Raw genomic sequence first — 14,608 nt, 5'->3', positions numbered from 1 at the left:
ATGTCAGCGGATCTGCTCTAGTTCACATTTAGTTGTTTTAATTTCATCTAAAAATGCTTTTGGAGAGATAGAGGCTTTTTGGAGGTTTGTTTCCCCCTCTTCCCTTCAACTGCTTTGTGTGGTGATGCTATCAAATTCCTTCATATTTTCTTCCACATTTCTTCTAGCCAAATAGTCTGCAATGAGTTTGGCACTGATGTTGATTGCTCCAACTCTCTGACTGGAAAGGAAATCTAGCATATGTTGGTTAATGTGGTATTTGAAACTCTTCAAAACCTAGCTCCCTGCAATTTTTCTACTCTTATTACACATCATCTCCCCTCATCCCCAATGCACACTATGACCTTTTTAATATTACTCAGATATGATACTCCATATTTCTATCTTTTGTGCCTTTGCACTACAGTGCATAAAGCCTGGATCCAATGTAACTCCATTTCTCAGAATCCCTTAGTTTCTTTCAAGAATCAACAATTAAAAAAAGAAATGAAAAGAAAATCAACCATCAGGGATTCTTAATTTAGGGTCCAACAACTCTAGATTCAAGAGGTCCATCAATCAAAATTTTTTTTTGTTAACTGTATTTTAATATAATTGATTTCTTTTATAATCCTATGTATTTTATTTTATGATCATGCCATGTAAAATCCTATACATTCTTCAAGGTTCAAGAAAAATCTCACCTCCTCTACATTGTTTTCCTTGACTACAGCAGTTCACTGAACTTCATTCAGCAGATACAGAATCATAGAATCTGAGGGCTAGAAGGACCCTCAGAGGTCTTCTAGCCCAATCTCCACCTCAAGCTGGAATCAACTGCTACTCCATTACCAAGCAGTCATCCTCAGTTTCTGCTTGCAGACTTCCCAGGACAGAGAGTTCACTTCAACCAGAGGCAGCCTCTTTTTACTATTAGCAAGTTTTTCCTAACATGAACTTCAAATTGGCCTCTTTCTGCCCCAAATTCTACCTATTGCTACTACATTTTTCCATCTGGGATAGGCAAGATTAAGTCTAATCTCTTCTTCCAGGTGACAGCCCTTTGGCTGTCTGAAGACAGTTATCATGTTTTCCCTAGATCCTCATGTTATCTCTACTTCTCTGTCCCTTCCCAAAATTAGTCTCTCTGTCTCTGCTTCTTTCACTTTCTTTCAAAATGGACTCCAGAAGGTCAGTGTCAATGGAAGTAATCTAGAACCATAGAATTTCAGAAAAGGAAAGGACACTAGAATGTAGAATGTCATAGCAGGAAGGAATGTTAGCATATAGCCTATCAGACTTGAAAAGGAACTTAGAACCTAGAAGAAAGTCAGAGTCTGAAGGGATAGGGAATAGAAAATGTCAGAGCCAGAAAAGCCTTTAAAAAATTTCATTTTATAGATGAGAGAAAGGGATTTGCTCAAGGTCACACAGTTCAAAATGGGACTGGTGAAAAAACACCACCACCCCATGGAACCAAGGCAATGGAAAATGGTGGATTTTTTAAGTAGATTTGTATTGGAAAAGAAGAAAATAGAAAAGGGAGAGAGTCACTGCTTGGGGTAGATGTGACAATGATAACAGAAGATGTAAAGAAGGTGATTTATTTTGCTTGTTTTTTTCTGCTAAGGTAAGGAAAATTTTTTTTTTTTTGACTTTTAAGAACAGAATAAAAAATGGCTAGTTCAGAGCCGAAACCAAAGGTAAATAGAGAGGGAAATAGAAAGTACCCATCTGCCCTATGAGTTCAAGTAACTAGGCTGGTAGAACTACATGCCAGGGTAATGAAAGAATTGATGAATCTGACTGTTACTGATCTCTGAAAAACTGTGGAGTATGGAAGAAGTACTACAAGGGACTGGAGAAGGTCAATGTTACTCTGCTTTTCAAAAATAAGAGAAGAGAGTGCAGGCCAGTGAGCTTGAATAAGATAGCTTACAAAATTTTAGAACACATTATTAAAGAGATGATAAGGGAGTATCACAAAGAGTTAGCATGGCTTCATTAATGCAAGACTAACCTAATTTCCCTTTTCATAGAGGAGTGGTTCTCAAACTTTTTGGCCTCAGAATTCCTTTACACTCTTAAAAATTATCAAGGACCCTCACTCTCTCACAAAGAGCTTTTGTTTATATGGGTTTTATCTACTGGTATTTACATATTAAAAATCAAACATTTTAGTATTATTATGAAAATGGCTTTGACTTCAAGGACCCCCAAAAGGTTCTCAAGTACCCAGACTACATTTGAGAAGCACTGGTATAGGGTAACTAGACTAGTAAATCAAGTGAACATTCTATCTAGAGTTTGCCTAGATTTAAGTAAACCATTTGAAAAAGTCTCTTGCACTGTCCTTGTGGAGAAGATGTAGAAATGTAGGCTAGACAGCCACAAAGGAACATGGATTCTGACCTGATGGCCAGACTCAGAATATTCATTACTGTCAATTTGAAGGGCTTCCTGGGATCTGTCCTTGGTTCTTATTTAATATATATATTTATTAAAGATTTGACTAAAGGCATAGATAGGATACCTATCATTTTAGAACACAGCAATCCTCAATTTAGATTTGGAAAGGATCTCAGAGGTCATCAGATCAACTCCTTTCTTCCTTCCATAAATGGGAAACCTGGCATTTGAATCCAGGGTCTAACTCCAAATCCAGGATTTCCCCCACTATCTCACAATTCTTCCCACTATATATATCCTCTTAGTGTCTAATATACAATGTCACACTTGTTTAATTCAACCTAACAACCGTGTTTCCCCGATAATAAGACACTGTCTTATTAATTTTTTGGACAGAAAAACACCAGAGGGCTTATTTTCAGGGGAGGGCTTATTTTAGAGCAATCTTACACAGTAAGGGGAGGGCTTATTTTCGGGATAGGTCTTATTATCGGGGAAACACGGTTCCATTTATTTATTTATTTATTTACTGAGACATTATTAGGTGCAGAATCTTGTGCTGAACAGGATACAGTACAGTGAAATGGGAAAAGAACTGGTTCTAGATACAGAATCAGGATCCAAAAAGGTCTTTGCAGGTAAAAATGTCAGTCCAAATCTACTAAGACGAAATTTAAAAATGATAAATGTTAAGCATTAGCAAAAAAAAAAAAAAAAAAAAAAAAAAAAGAGTAAATTTTTTACCCTTGAGTTGAAACAACTCCATAATCACAAGGTGGGGAAAGTATGACTAGTTATCAATTTGTCCAAAAAAGAGGTTTTAGTGGACTGCAAACCCAATATCCATTAACACTGTGTTACTGTAATCCAAAAAGGTTGTGGAATCTTGGGTTACATTTAGAGGCGGTGTTCAGGAGCAGAGAGGTTTGGTTTCTCTGCACCCTTCTCTGGTCAAGCCTATCTGTAGTATTGTGTTCTGTCTGGGTTGCTATATTTTAGGAAAGGCACTGATGAGCTGGAGGGCAACAAAGATGGCACAGAACCTGGAGAGCATGCCACGCCATGCCATGTGAGGACTGGCTAAAGAAATGTAGGATGTTTTATCAGGAATATGGATGGATGGGGGGTGGTGGTGGTGGTGAAGAAAGAGAGTTGCTGTGGAGCATTTGAAAGGCTGTCATGTGTAAGAGGGAATAGTTCCTGTCCCCAGAGGACAGAATGAGGAAGGAAGTGAAGAGGCTTTGGGGGATAGCTCTGGACTAGCTGCAAGGGAAATCCTCCTAGCATTCAAAGCAAAACAGGTTGCCTTAGGACATGGCTGGCTATCTTTCACTGGAAATCTTTAAAGCAAAGACTGGAAGGTAATTTGTTTGGGTATAAATAGAAGGAACTCTGGTTGAGGTGAGGCTTGAATCAGATGGCACCTGCGGTTCCTTTCCACCCTGAGATTCTATGGGCATTTATGGATGCTGTGAAAGGCTGCAGAAGCCAGCAGGATGGAGGGGAAAACGCACCACAGTGAGAGACCCTAGCACCAGCTCTAGCACTGATGGGGGGTGGGATTTGGGTCAAGCTGTTTTCCCTCTGAAGGGTCCTTGTCTTCCTCATCTACCAAATGACAGCCTGGACTTGAAGATGACTAAGGTCCCTCCAGTCCTGTGGTTCTAATCACTCACTTTTCTTTCCTTAGAATTTTGAGGTTTACAAACTGCTTTTCACACAACACTCTTGGGAGGTGGGGACTGAAAGTATGCTTCTTTTATAGATGAGGAAAACGAGGTTCAGAATATGACTTGTCTAGGGTCACACAGACAAAAAGGCAAGGTTAGGGTTTAAACTTACACTTGGGTTAAAAAAATGAACTTCACAATACAAAACGGGGGCACAAGTTACTAGATTATAGTCAGTGTCAAGCCAACAAGCATTTATTGTACTGTGAAACCCCCCTCCCCCAATGTGATTCAATCATATCATGACAGTCAAAAATGTCATGTGTTACCTAAGGGCAAAGTTGTAAAGAGGTATTTTGGTTTGATGCAAGGAAAATCTTTCTAACAATTAGAGTTATCCAGTGGGCTGTCTCAGAAAGTAGTGTGTTTCTTTTTATTACAGGTCTTTAAATAGAAATTTTATTGTTGCCTTTTGTTTTTATGTCAACCTCTTTCCCTTAACCCTCATTCTCCCAATGTTGTCTTTAAAGCAAATATGAGCATTTAGACAAAACCAAGGGATATACTGTGTCTCACTGCATACATCACATTCTACCTCTCGTTGGAGAATAGGACGGCCTGTTTCACTATTAGCTCCTCAAATTAACCATGGTTTGAATGCCTTTGAGTATTGTTTTCTTTTACATTTTTGCAGTCATTGTGTATGCTGATCTCCTGGTTCTGCTTCCTCATTACATCAGTTCATACAAATCTTCCTAGTTTTTTTTTTCTGAATTCCTCATTATTGGTTGTTTCCCTACAAAACAATAATATTATATCACATTTGAGTGTCGCAATTTGTTTAGCCATTACTTAATCAATGGGGGCTAGGTTTTTGCTACCACAAAAAGTGTTGCTATAAATATTTTGGCATGTATGGGACCTTTCCTCCTAATTTTGGCCTTTTTGCTCCCAGAAAGGGGGGTGGAGTCTGTGGGTCAAAGGAAATAAAGAGTTTTCACTATAGGTTTTCAAGATGGGGCTTCAGCAACTTGCTGAGGACACCGAAAAGGAAATTCCCATACTGGTTTAGTTTGGACTATATGGCTTCTGAAGTCCTTTTTAACTCAGATTTGGTGATTCCATAATTCTATGACTTAATGTGAGAGCTGAGGCTTGATTTCAGGGGTCCATCTGCTCTGCCACACTGAGGCATCACGGTGTGACTGCAGAGGTAGCACAAATAGCAGAAAGAATTAGGAGTTAGAAGAAGAGAATCTGGATCCTAACTTTTATGGGGATTTATTTGAACTATATTGACTATGTATGACCTTGGGCAAATCACTTCATCTTTCTAAGTCTGTTTCTTTATCCATAAAAAGGCAAAATTGTGCCTAGTATTTATGTTAATCTCAGTGATCTACAGTGTGCAGACTCCACTCTCTTCTCTTTTTTGGAAATCATGACATTTGGCCTTAATTCACAGGGTTTTGAGGAAAGTGTCCTGTAAACTTTCAAGTGTCATAGAAATGTGATTGGATCTTACTATTCTTATGTAAGCTGCTTTAAAAGGAGGCTATGAAGAGGGCAGCTTTATGTAGAAGATTCATTTTGGGGAACAACTTCTTCCCTGATGGTGCCAAGTAAAAAGGGTGCCTGATGTTGGCACTGAGAAGAGATCTCATTTCACCCTTATTTTGGTCAGCTTCTGAGTCTCAACAGTTTCTTCCCACTAGGCCCCACTGTGAATCATTTGTTTGAACTTGTTCTTCCTAGTTCTTCCTACAATTGAAAGTAGACTAGGAGACATAGGCACAAGTCTTGGGTTTGAATCCTGGATCTGCTTCTTCCTACTTTTGTGACCATGGACAAAGCTCTTAGCATCTTCAGGTATTAGTTTTTTTCTTGGTAAAATAAGGGCACTGGACTAGGGTCTCTAATGTCCCAACTCCTATGATCCTAGGGTAGCTATGAAGTGGTGGGCTAGCAGTCTGGCTTTGCTTCAGCTGAGTAAGCAGGCCTACCCTAAAGGTAAAGCAAATCATCCAAGATCCCTGGACATCTGGTGACATAGACAGGAGGGTCCAGTGAATCTCAGCAGTAGCCTTTCCAGCTGGTTGCTCAACTACTGAGTTATTTGCAGAGCCTCCCAAAAAAGACATCTTCCCCACCCCCAAACTGGTGAATGGTAGAGTAGGCTGGTTGCCTCTGCCTCTAATGCTAGGTTCAATCTTCTCATATATACTTTTCCTTCTATTTTGACTCAGAGGAGGCAGAGGAGGGCAGGCTGAACAGCCCCAGACCTCTGCACTGACTTCTTCTGCAGGGATTATTACTCTGCCTCTGACTAGTGAACAATCTGTTGTTGGGATTCATCACCATGGCCTGCCTAGAAGATGCTAGCAGATGTGTATCTAGGGGACCACAATGCAACAAGTCCTATGACTATGCTTAACCCACCTTTTCCTAATTCAGTATGCTGTCCCCTTACAGGTCTCCCCATAGTATTTGTACATATATTATTCTCTGTAAATATTCCCTCAGTCTGCTTCCTACTTGCCCCAGTAGCTACAGACAGATGGTGGTTCTGTGGAAGCAGCTTAGAGGTCTACTCAGAAGTCCTGGGTTCTAGTCCTGGCTTTGTCACTAACTTTCTATAGGACACAGAGAAGTCACTGACCCTCACCGGGTCTCAATTTCCTTCTTGTCATGTAGGGGCAGGGATTATTGCTCTTTCTGTGTCACTGCATTCCTGGGCTTTTAGGAAGATCACATGGAAGAACAGGCCTGGAAATGCTCTGACCAAGCCCAAGATAATAAAGTATTGGTCTCTGACATCACACCCAAGTTACACCCAAAACACCACCCCGAGACTCCCCCTGCTGACACCTTAAATTTAATACACCTGACTCCACATCTGGACTCAATATCTTGCCCCCCAAATCTAGGCCTTCTCCTACTTTGTTTATGTCTGCTGATGGTATCTTCAGTTCATATTGGTTTGAAACCTAAAAGTCATCTTTGACTCTTCTTTTTTCTTCTATGATCATATCTTGTGGATTTTACCTTTGCAAAAAATAAAAAATAAAAACATCCTCTTATTAAAGGCCTACTGTGTGCAAAGCACTGTGCATAGCATTGAGGAAATAGTAAAGTTTAGACAGGATTCTTTGCCCTCATGAAACCTATAACCTAGTTTGAGATAAGGTGCATGTATACATGAATATATGCATACATACGTGTATATGTATATGTATGTATATGTCTTGTATATAAAAGGAAATGAAACAATATTATATGACAAATATATCACACCACAAAAATATTACAAATGGAGATACACACATACATATATGTCACCATAACAATATCATAGGATAAACATAATATTACATGACCAACAAAAGGGGGAGAGGGCAGCTAGGTGGTGCAGTAGATAGAGCACCAGCCCTCAAGTCAGGAGGACTTGCATTCAAATCCAGCCCCACACTTACTAGCGGTGTAAGGCAAGTCACTTAACCCTAACTGCCTACAAAACAAAAACAAGACAAAAAAAAGTGTTAACATTACACAACAAAATTAATATACAACAAATGCCTCAAAGAAGTGCAAACAAAGTTCTAAAGTTTGTTGTGAAGTGTGAGGTGAGGGGAAGCAGGAGAGCCTTCCTAGAGGAGAAATTCAAATGACGAAGTGAGGAAGAAGGTTATTTAAGGTGGAGAAACAGTAGACATTCATATAGGTTTTAGCTGCAAGTCATGGAAAGTCTCAGTGGTCCTTAAGGTACTGGAGCAAAGTAGATAGGAATGCATCTTCTTCAGTGTTATTTCCATTGATAAAATCATACCTACTTAAAAAAAATAGTTCTAGATTGTTCTCCAGAATGGTTGGATCAATTCAGAAATCCACCAACAATGCATTAATGTCCCAATTTTCCCAAATCCTCTCCAACATTTGTCATTTCCTCTTTCTGTCATATTAACCAGTCTAATATATGTGAGGTACCTGGTACCTCAGAGTAGCTCTAACATGCATTTCTCTAACCAGCAGTGATTTAGATTTGGAACTATGCCCAAAGGGCAACCAAATTGTATATATCCTTTGATCCAGCAATATAACTATTAGGTCTATATCCCAAAGAGATCATAAAAAAGGGAAAAGGACTGATATACATAAAAAATATTTATAGGAATTCTTTTTGTGGTAGCAAAAAATTGGAAATTGAGGTGATGCCCATCAACTGGAGAATGGCTGAACAAACTGTAATATATGAATGTAATACTATTGTGTAATAAAAAAGGATGAGCAGGCAGATTTCATAAAAACCTGAAAAGACTTAAATGAACTGATGCAAAGTGAAATAAGCAGAATAAGGACAACACTGTACACAGTCAGCCATACATGGATCCAAGACGATTACAAAGGACTCATGCTAGAAAGTGCTATCTATATACAGACAAAGTATTGCTGTACTCTGAACGCGGATCAAAAGTATCTGTTTTCACTTTCTTCATTTCTGTTTTTGCTTTTCTTTTTGGTCTATTTCTTCTTTCATGACAGGACTAACATGGAAATGTTTTACATCATTACACATATATAAGTTACATACAACTGGAAATATATTATTAAAATAGTGATTCAGAGCATTTTTTCTTTCTTTTTATTTTTAAAAGCAATTGGGGTTAAGGAACTTGCTCAAGGTTACATGGCCAGTTATTTCTGGGTGTGGTGCGAGTATTTGAGCTTGGATTTGATCCAGGTCATCCCGACACTGGAGCCGGTGCTCTTACTCGCTGAACCACCTGGCCACCCCTAAGCAACTGGGGTTAAGTAACTTGCTCAAAGTTACACGGCCAGGTGTTTCTGGGTGGGTGCTAAGTGTCTAAGCCCGGGATTCGATCTCCAGGTCATCCCAACACTGGAGCCGGTGCTCTTACTCGCTGTGCTACCTGGCTGCCCCTTAGAGCATTTTTTCATATGACTCCAAGTAGCTTTGATTTTTTTCAACTGAAAACTGCCTGTTCATATACTTTGGCCAGTTGTCAACTAGGGAATGTCTCATATTCACAGAAATTTGACTCAAGTTACATATATATTTGAAAGATGAGGCCTTTATTAGTGAAACTTACTGTAAAATTTCTTCTCCTAATTTTCTACTTTCTTTCTAATCTTGGCTACATTGATTTTGTGTAAAAACTTTTAAACTTAATGTAAATAAAATTACCTATTTTACATCCCATAGTGCTGTCTATCTCTTGTTTAGTAATAAATTCTTCTCTTCTCCAACTATGCCCAAAGGCCTATAAAATTGTGCATGCCCTTTGAACTAGCAATACCACTACTAGGTTTGTATCCCAAAGAGATAAAAGGAAAAGGACCTATATGTGTAAAAACATTTATAGCAGCTCTTTTTGTGGGGGAAAATTGGAATTGGGAACTGAGGGGATGCTCATCATTTGGGGAATGAATCAACAAGTTGTACCATATGATTGTGATGGAGTACTACTATGCTGTGGGAACAAGTGGTTTCAGAAAAACATGGGAAGACCTATATAAACTGGTGCAAAGTGAAGTGAGAAGAACCAGGAGATCATGGTGTACAATATATCAGCAATGTTGTAATGATGATCTACTGTGAAGGACTTGGCTACTCTGATTAATACAGTGACCCAAGACAATTCCAAGGACTCATGACCAAAAGGTGCTATCCACGTCGAGAGAGAGAGAGAGAGAGAGAGAGAGACAGAGAGAGAGAGAGATAGAGACTGAATGAAATGTAATTTTCTTGCTTTTTCTGTTCTTAAAAATATGGCTAATATGCAAATATGTTTTACATGATTTCACATGTATAATTGATATAATATTGCTTGCCTTCTCAATGGGTAGGGGAGGGGTGCAATGGAGATTTGCAACTCAAAACTTAAAAAAGAGAAGAATGCAAAAAAAAAATCGAATGGCATCCTTGCTTTACCCCAATCTCATTGCAAATGCCTCTATAATGCTGGTTCTTTCTTAAGGCAAGGTCTATTTATTCCTTTGGTTTTAATATTTTTGAATAGAAATGAGTGTTGTATTTTTGTCAGAAGTCTCTTCTGGGTTCTTTGATATAATAATATGATTTTAATTATTTTTTGTTATTAATATTATTTATTAGGTTTATAGTTTCTCTAATATTGGACTAACTTTGCATTCTTGGTATAAATCCAATCTGGTCATAGTGCATGATTAAAAAAGTTACTATAGCCTCTTTGCTAATGTTTTATTTAATATTTTCCCTTCAATATTCTTTTTTTTTTTTAAAGCAATCGGGGTTAAGTAACTTGCTCAAGGTTACACGGCCAGTTATTATTTCTGGGTGTGGTGCTAAGTGTCTGAGCCCGGATTTGATCCCCAGGTCATCCCGACACTGGAGCCAGTGTTCTTACTCTCTGTGCTACCTGGCCGCCCCCCTTCAATATACTTTAGGGATATTGGTTTACAACATGAATTCTTAATTTGGGGGTTCACACTTTAAAAAAACTATTTTGATAACTATGTTTTAATATGTATTTTATTTTGTCCCATCAAAAATATTCTGAAGAGTCCATTGGCTTCATCAGACTGTCGAAAGGGTCCATAACACAAAAAAGGTTAAATAATTCTAGCCAGTAGTCTTCTTTCTCTTTAAAGTCTTTTCTTATTGTAATGGCAAGCAAAGTAAGATTTTTTGTTGTTTTTCTGGATTGAGTTTTAGCCAATCAAGTGCCTTTTATTTAGTCTTGCCTTTGATTGAATCAAGAATCTTTGATTGGAAACAGCATATATTGTATTGCTTGAAAGAAGAGGACAGAGTAGAAAGAGCAGAGGTGAGAGAGAGAAGTGAGCATGAGCAGAATAGGGGAACTTGCTTGTGGGGAGGCCTAACAGAAAGAATGTCTGTGATATCTGCTCTGTCTGTTGATGTGTGTTAACTTCTCAGATCTGTTGGTTTCTATAAGTGAACTGAGTTGAAGAACGGAGATCTGCCCATGGGAAGGAGGCTTAGCTTAAGCCTCTTTTAAGAGCTGTTAAAGTCAATTGAGATGATGGTGCTGGTAATGTGTATAAATATCCTTGTAACCCTGTTAAGCTTTGTTTTCCTAGAAACAGTAGTTGTGGGCAGGAACCCCTGGAGCGTCAGGTAGGAGCCTAGTTCTTGCCATCAAAGTCCTTGGCATTGTCAAATGGTTCACATCAGAAACCGATACAATTTTATCCGTGGAAATGGTATTAAAGAAGAGACATTGCACTTTCCTTTGCTGCTATACCCTAAGAACCATGGGGCCAAGGGACCTCTTCATCTGACTTGCAATTGAAACTTTCCACATGTGTTGCATCCCCCATTAGAATGTGAGCTTCTTGAAACAGGGGATGTCTTATTTTTCTATTTATATCTCCAACACTCAACACAGTGTTTTGCATATGGCAAATGTTTAATAAATGGTTGCTTCATTCATCCTTTCCCATTAATTTTGGAATTGTTTTATTCTTTTAATGTCTGACAGATTTAGCTCATAGTACCATCTGGTCTTCCTCCTCCCTCCCCACCACCTTGGAATTTCATTTTTTACTTACTCAGTTTCTTTTTCTGAGACTGGATTATTCAAGTTTTCTCTCTCTTGCTCTGTTAATGTGGATATTTGTAAATATATTTAAGTCGCATTATTAGTTTTGTTGAAATATTGCTAGGCAAAATTATTTCTAATAACTTCATTTATTGTGAATTTTTCCTTTGCCTTTATGATTTTGGTTTCTCCTTTAAAAAAATTAGATAAGCTTACTTAGTTTTTTTTTTAAGTTAGTAATTTTATTTGTCAATTCAATAATGGGTCTTTTGCAAGACTCATGTTTGCTAATTTCTTCTTTGATTTTCAGAATTTTTCCTTTGGTATTTTGTTGGGGTTTTTCATTGTTGCTTTTCTGGCTTTTTAGAAAATTGCAGGTCCAATTAATTGATCTGTTCTTTATTTTTTAGGGGGTTCATAAAAGTGATATAAATTGTACAGATATCAATTTTCCCCTCAGGACTTTAAGGATGCTTTGGCTGTATCCCCCAAGTTTTTATGTTAGTCTTTGATGAAATTTTCTATTGTTTCTATAATTTGTTAATCTCTATTTAACTGTGAATCATTTTTTCAAAGTCCTTTCCATTTATTAAAATTGTGGACAGTAAAAGATGTGCTTAATATTTCTGTTTTTCTGCATTTGCTTATATGCTTTTTATGCTTTAGCATGGGGTCAATTTTCACAAATGTTCCATGAACAACTGAGTATATTCTTTCCTAACCTATTCAATATGCTCAGTTTTTCAGGGTAAATTTTTCTTTGTCATACATCTCCATTTTTTGCCTTTTGGAACATCCTATTCCAAGATTTTCTTTTTCATAGTTGTGGCTATAAAGTCTTGGGTGAACCTTAGTGTGGTTCTTTGGTATCTGAACATATTCGGGTTGCTAGAAGTACTTTTTCTTTGATCTGGAAGGTATCTATTTTGGCTATGCAGTTTCTGTTACTTCTCCTTTTGGGGTTTCTTTCTGGAGGTAACCAGAGGATTCTTTCTAGCTTCATTATGTCTTCTGGTTCTAATAGATCTGGGCATTTGTCAATTTATAACTTCTTGGAATATACTATCCAGGCTTTTTAATTATAGTTTTTGGAAGCACATACATTATGTTTTCTTCTATTTTTTCAATCTATTGGTTTTGTTCTAATATTTTCTCATGAAGTCATTTGATCTATGCTAATTTTCAGGAAATCTACTACTTGTATAAAGTTTTTTTTTTTTAAAGCAATCGGGGTTAAGCAACTTGCTCAAGGTTACACGGCCAGTTATTTCTGGATGTGGTGCTAAGTATCAGAGTCCGGATTTGATCCCAGCTCATCCCAACTCTGGGGCTGGTGCCCCACTCACTGAGCCACCTAGCCGCCCCTAAGCAATTGGGGTTAAGTAACTTGCTCAAGGTTACATGGCCAGGTGTTTATGGGTGGGTGCTAAGTGTCTGAGCCCAGATTCAATCCCAGGACAGTGCTCTTACTTGCTGTGCTACCTGGCCGCCCCTTGTGTAAAGTTTTCAACCTAGTTTTTATTTCATTTTTTTTTCTTTGCTTTTTTCCTTCTAGATATTCTCACAGTCTCATGGCCAAGCCATTTTTTTTCCCTCTCAGGTTCTGTTTGAAGTTGTTATAGAGTCACTCTCTTCCTCTGGGTTTATTTCTTAAGGTACCTCTGGATCCATAATACTTCTTTATAGCATTTGTGTTTACTTTTGTTTACTTATATCTTCAATTTCAGTTCCTGATTTAGGATTTTATTCCAGTGCCAAGCTTGTCCCCTCCTTCCCTTTTGGATGGGGAGTTGGGGTGGAGTGGGGATAAGCACTCTGGTCCTGACCTTGATTTCCTGGGTTCCTGTTACTGACTGTTACTTCCTCAAGTGGGTGACTCCTGGCCTCATGTCTGTGATCCAAGTCCTGGTGAGTTTCTGACCACCTTGGAGCTTCCTTATTGAAGTATATTATTTTTTCCCCTAGGTACAGGGTGCTACAGGCTTCAGGTACTCTTGGAGTCTCTGGTCATCAACAGTAGACTTCTAGCTGGTTAATATCACTTGCACTGGCTTTTCTGGCAGGACTCTTTTTCTACAGACTTCTCATTGTCTCTTTGCATAGTCTTGGAATGAAAGAAGGCACAGAGAAAGGCACTTACTGCACTCTCTCTTTGAATTTCTTGATGGCTCTTCAGTCTGATGCTCTTTTTTAAAGCATGTATGTGAGAGCTGGGTTCCTCTCCCTATTCCCCCAGTTGTTTCAGCTGATTCTCTAACTGGTTATGTGTCCTTTATTCTAGCAAACTTGAGCTGAAGTCCCAACTCAGCTATTTGCTACCTATATGACCTTGAACAAGTCATTAAATATCTGGACCTTAGTTTCCTCCATATAGAAAAGGTAGGAGGTGAATGAGATGAATACTTGCATTCCTTATCTTATGGGGAGCAAATGAAAAAAAAAAAGGATAAAACATTTTGTAACACAAAGGGCTACAGAAAGAAATATGATGGTGTGGGAAGCAAGTTTATGTTCAACTTCAATGTGATGTAGGTAGGAAGCTCCTCATCATTCAAACCATTTTTCCTCTTTCAATTCTAGGGTTCTGGTGCTATCTCCCAATTTTAACCCAAGAATCCCTCTGCCTATTCAGGAGCATCCTTGTAATAAGTTCCACAACCAGAGGGGTGCCTCAGATCTCTCTGCTGTGGTCATGGTAATAGTTGGCCAATCTTGGTTCCTGTGCTCTCAGAGATATTCCCTACACCTGACCTGTCTCCCTCTCTTCTGTTTCCTTCTGAAGAGGTTTAAAAACTTCCCATAAAAAACAAATAAGAAATGCTGTAATTAATAGCCAATTCCAAGGTAAGCCAGCATTGCTACTAATAAACCTCAACACTTACAAAAAGAACAATAAATTCTTCCCCTCTCCAGGTCTGAGGTGGTGTGTGTATATATTTTTACACACACACACACACACACACACACACACACACACACACACACACA

The 14,608-nt window shown here is 38.4% G+C and overlaps 1 protein-coding gene across 8 annotated transcripts in view; it reads right to left on the bottom strand.

Moving 5' to 3' along the window:
* The window catches only part of CLPB (ClpB family mitochondrial disaggregase), a 195,490-nt gene that overhangs the window by 96,777 nt on the left and 84,105 nt on the right, over positions 1–14,608 (bottom strand). The gene's annotated exons all lie outside the window — the stretch shown is intronic.

The sequence above is a fragment of the Petaurus breviceps genome, unplaced genomic scaffold (genome assembly GCF_028583685.1).
Source record: "Petaurus breviceps papuanus isolate PSGF00001 unplaced genomic scaffold, PetGlider_PUasm1.0 90639, whole genome shotgun sequence".
In the NCBI taxonomy this organism is placed as follows: domain Eukaryota; kingdom Metazoa; phylum Chordata; class Mammalia; order Diprotodontia; family Petauridae; genus Petaurus; species Petaurus breviceps.
This window is presented reverse-complemented; position numbering and strand designations above follow the sequence as displayed.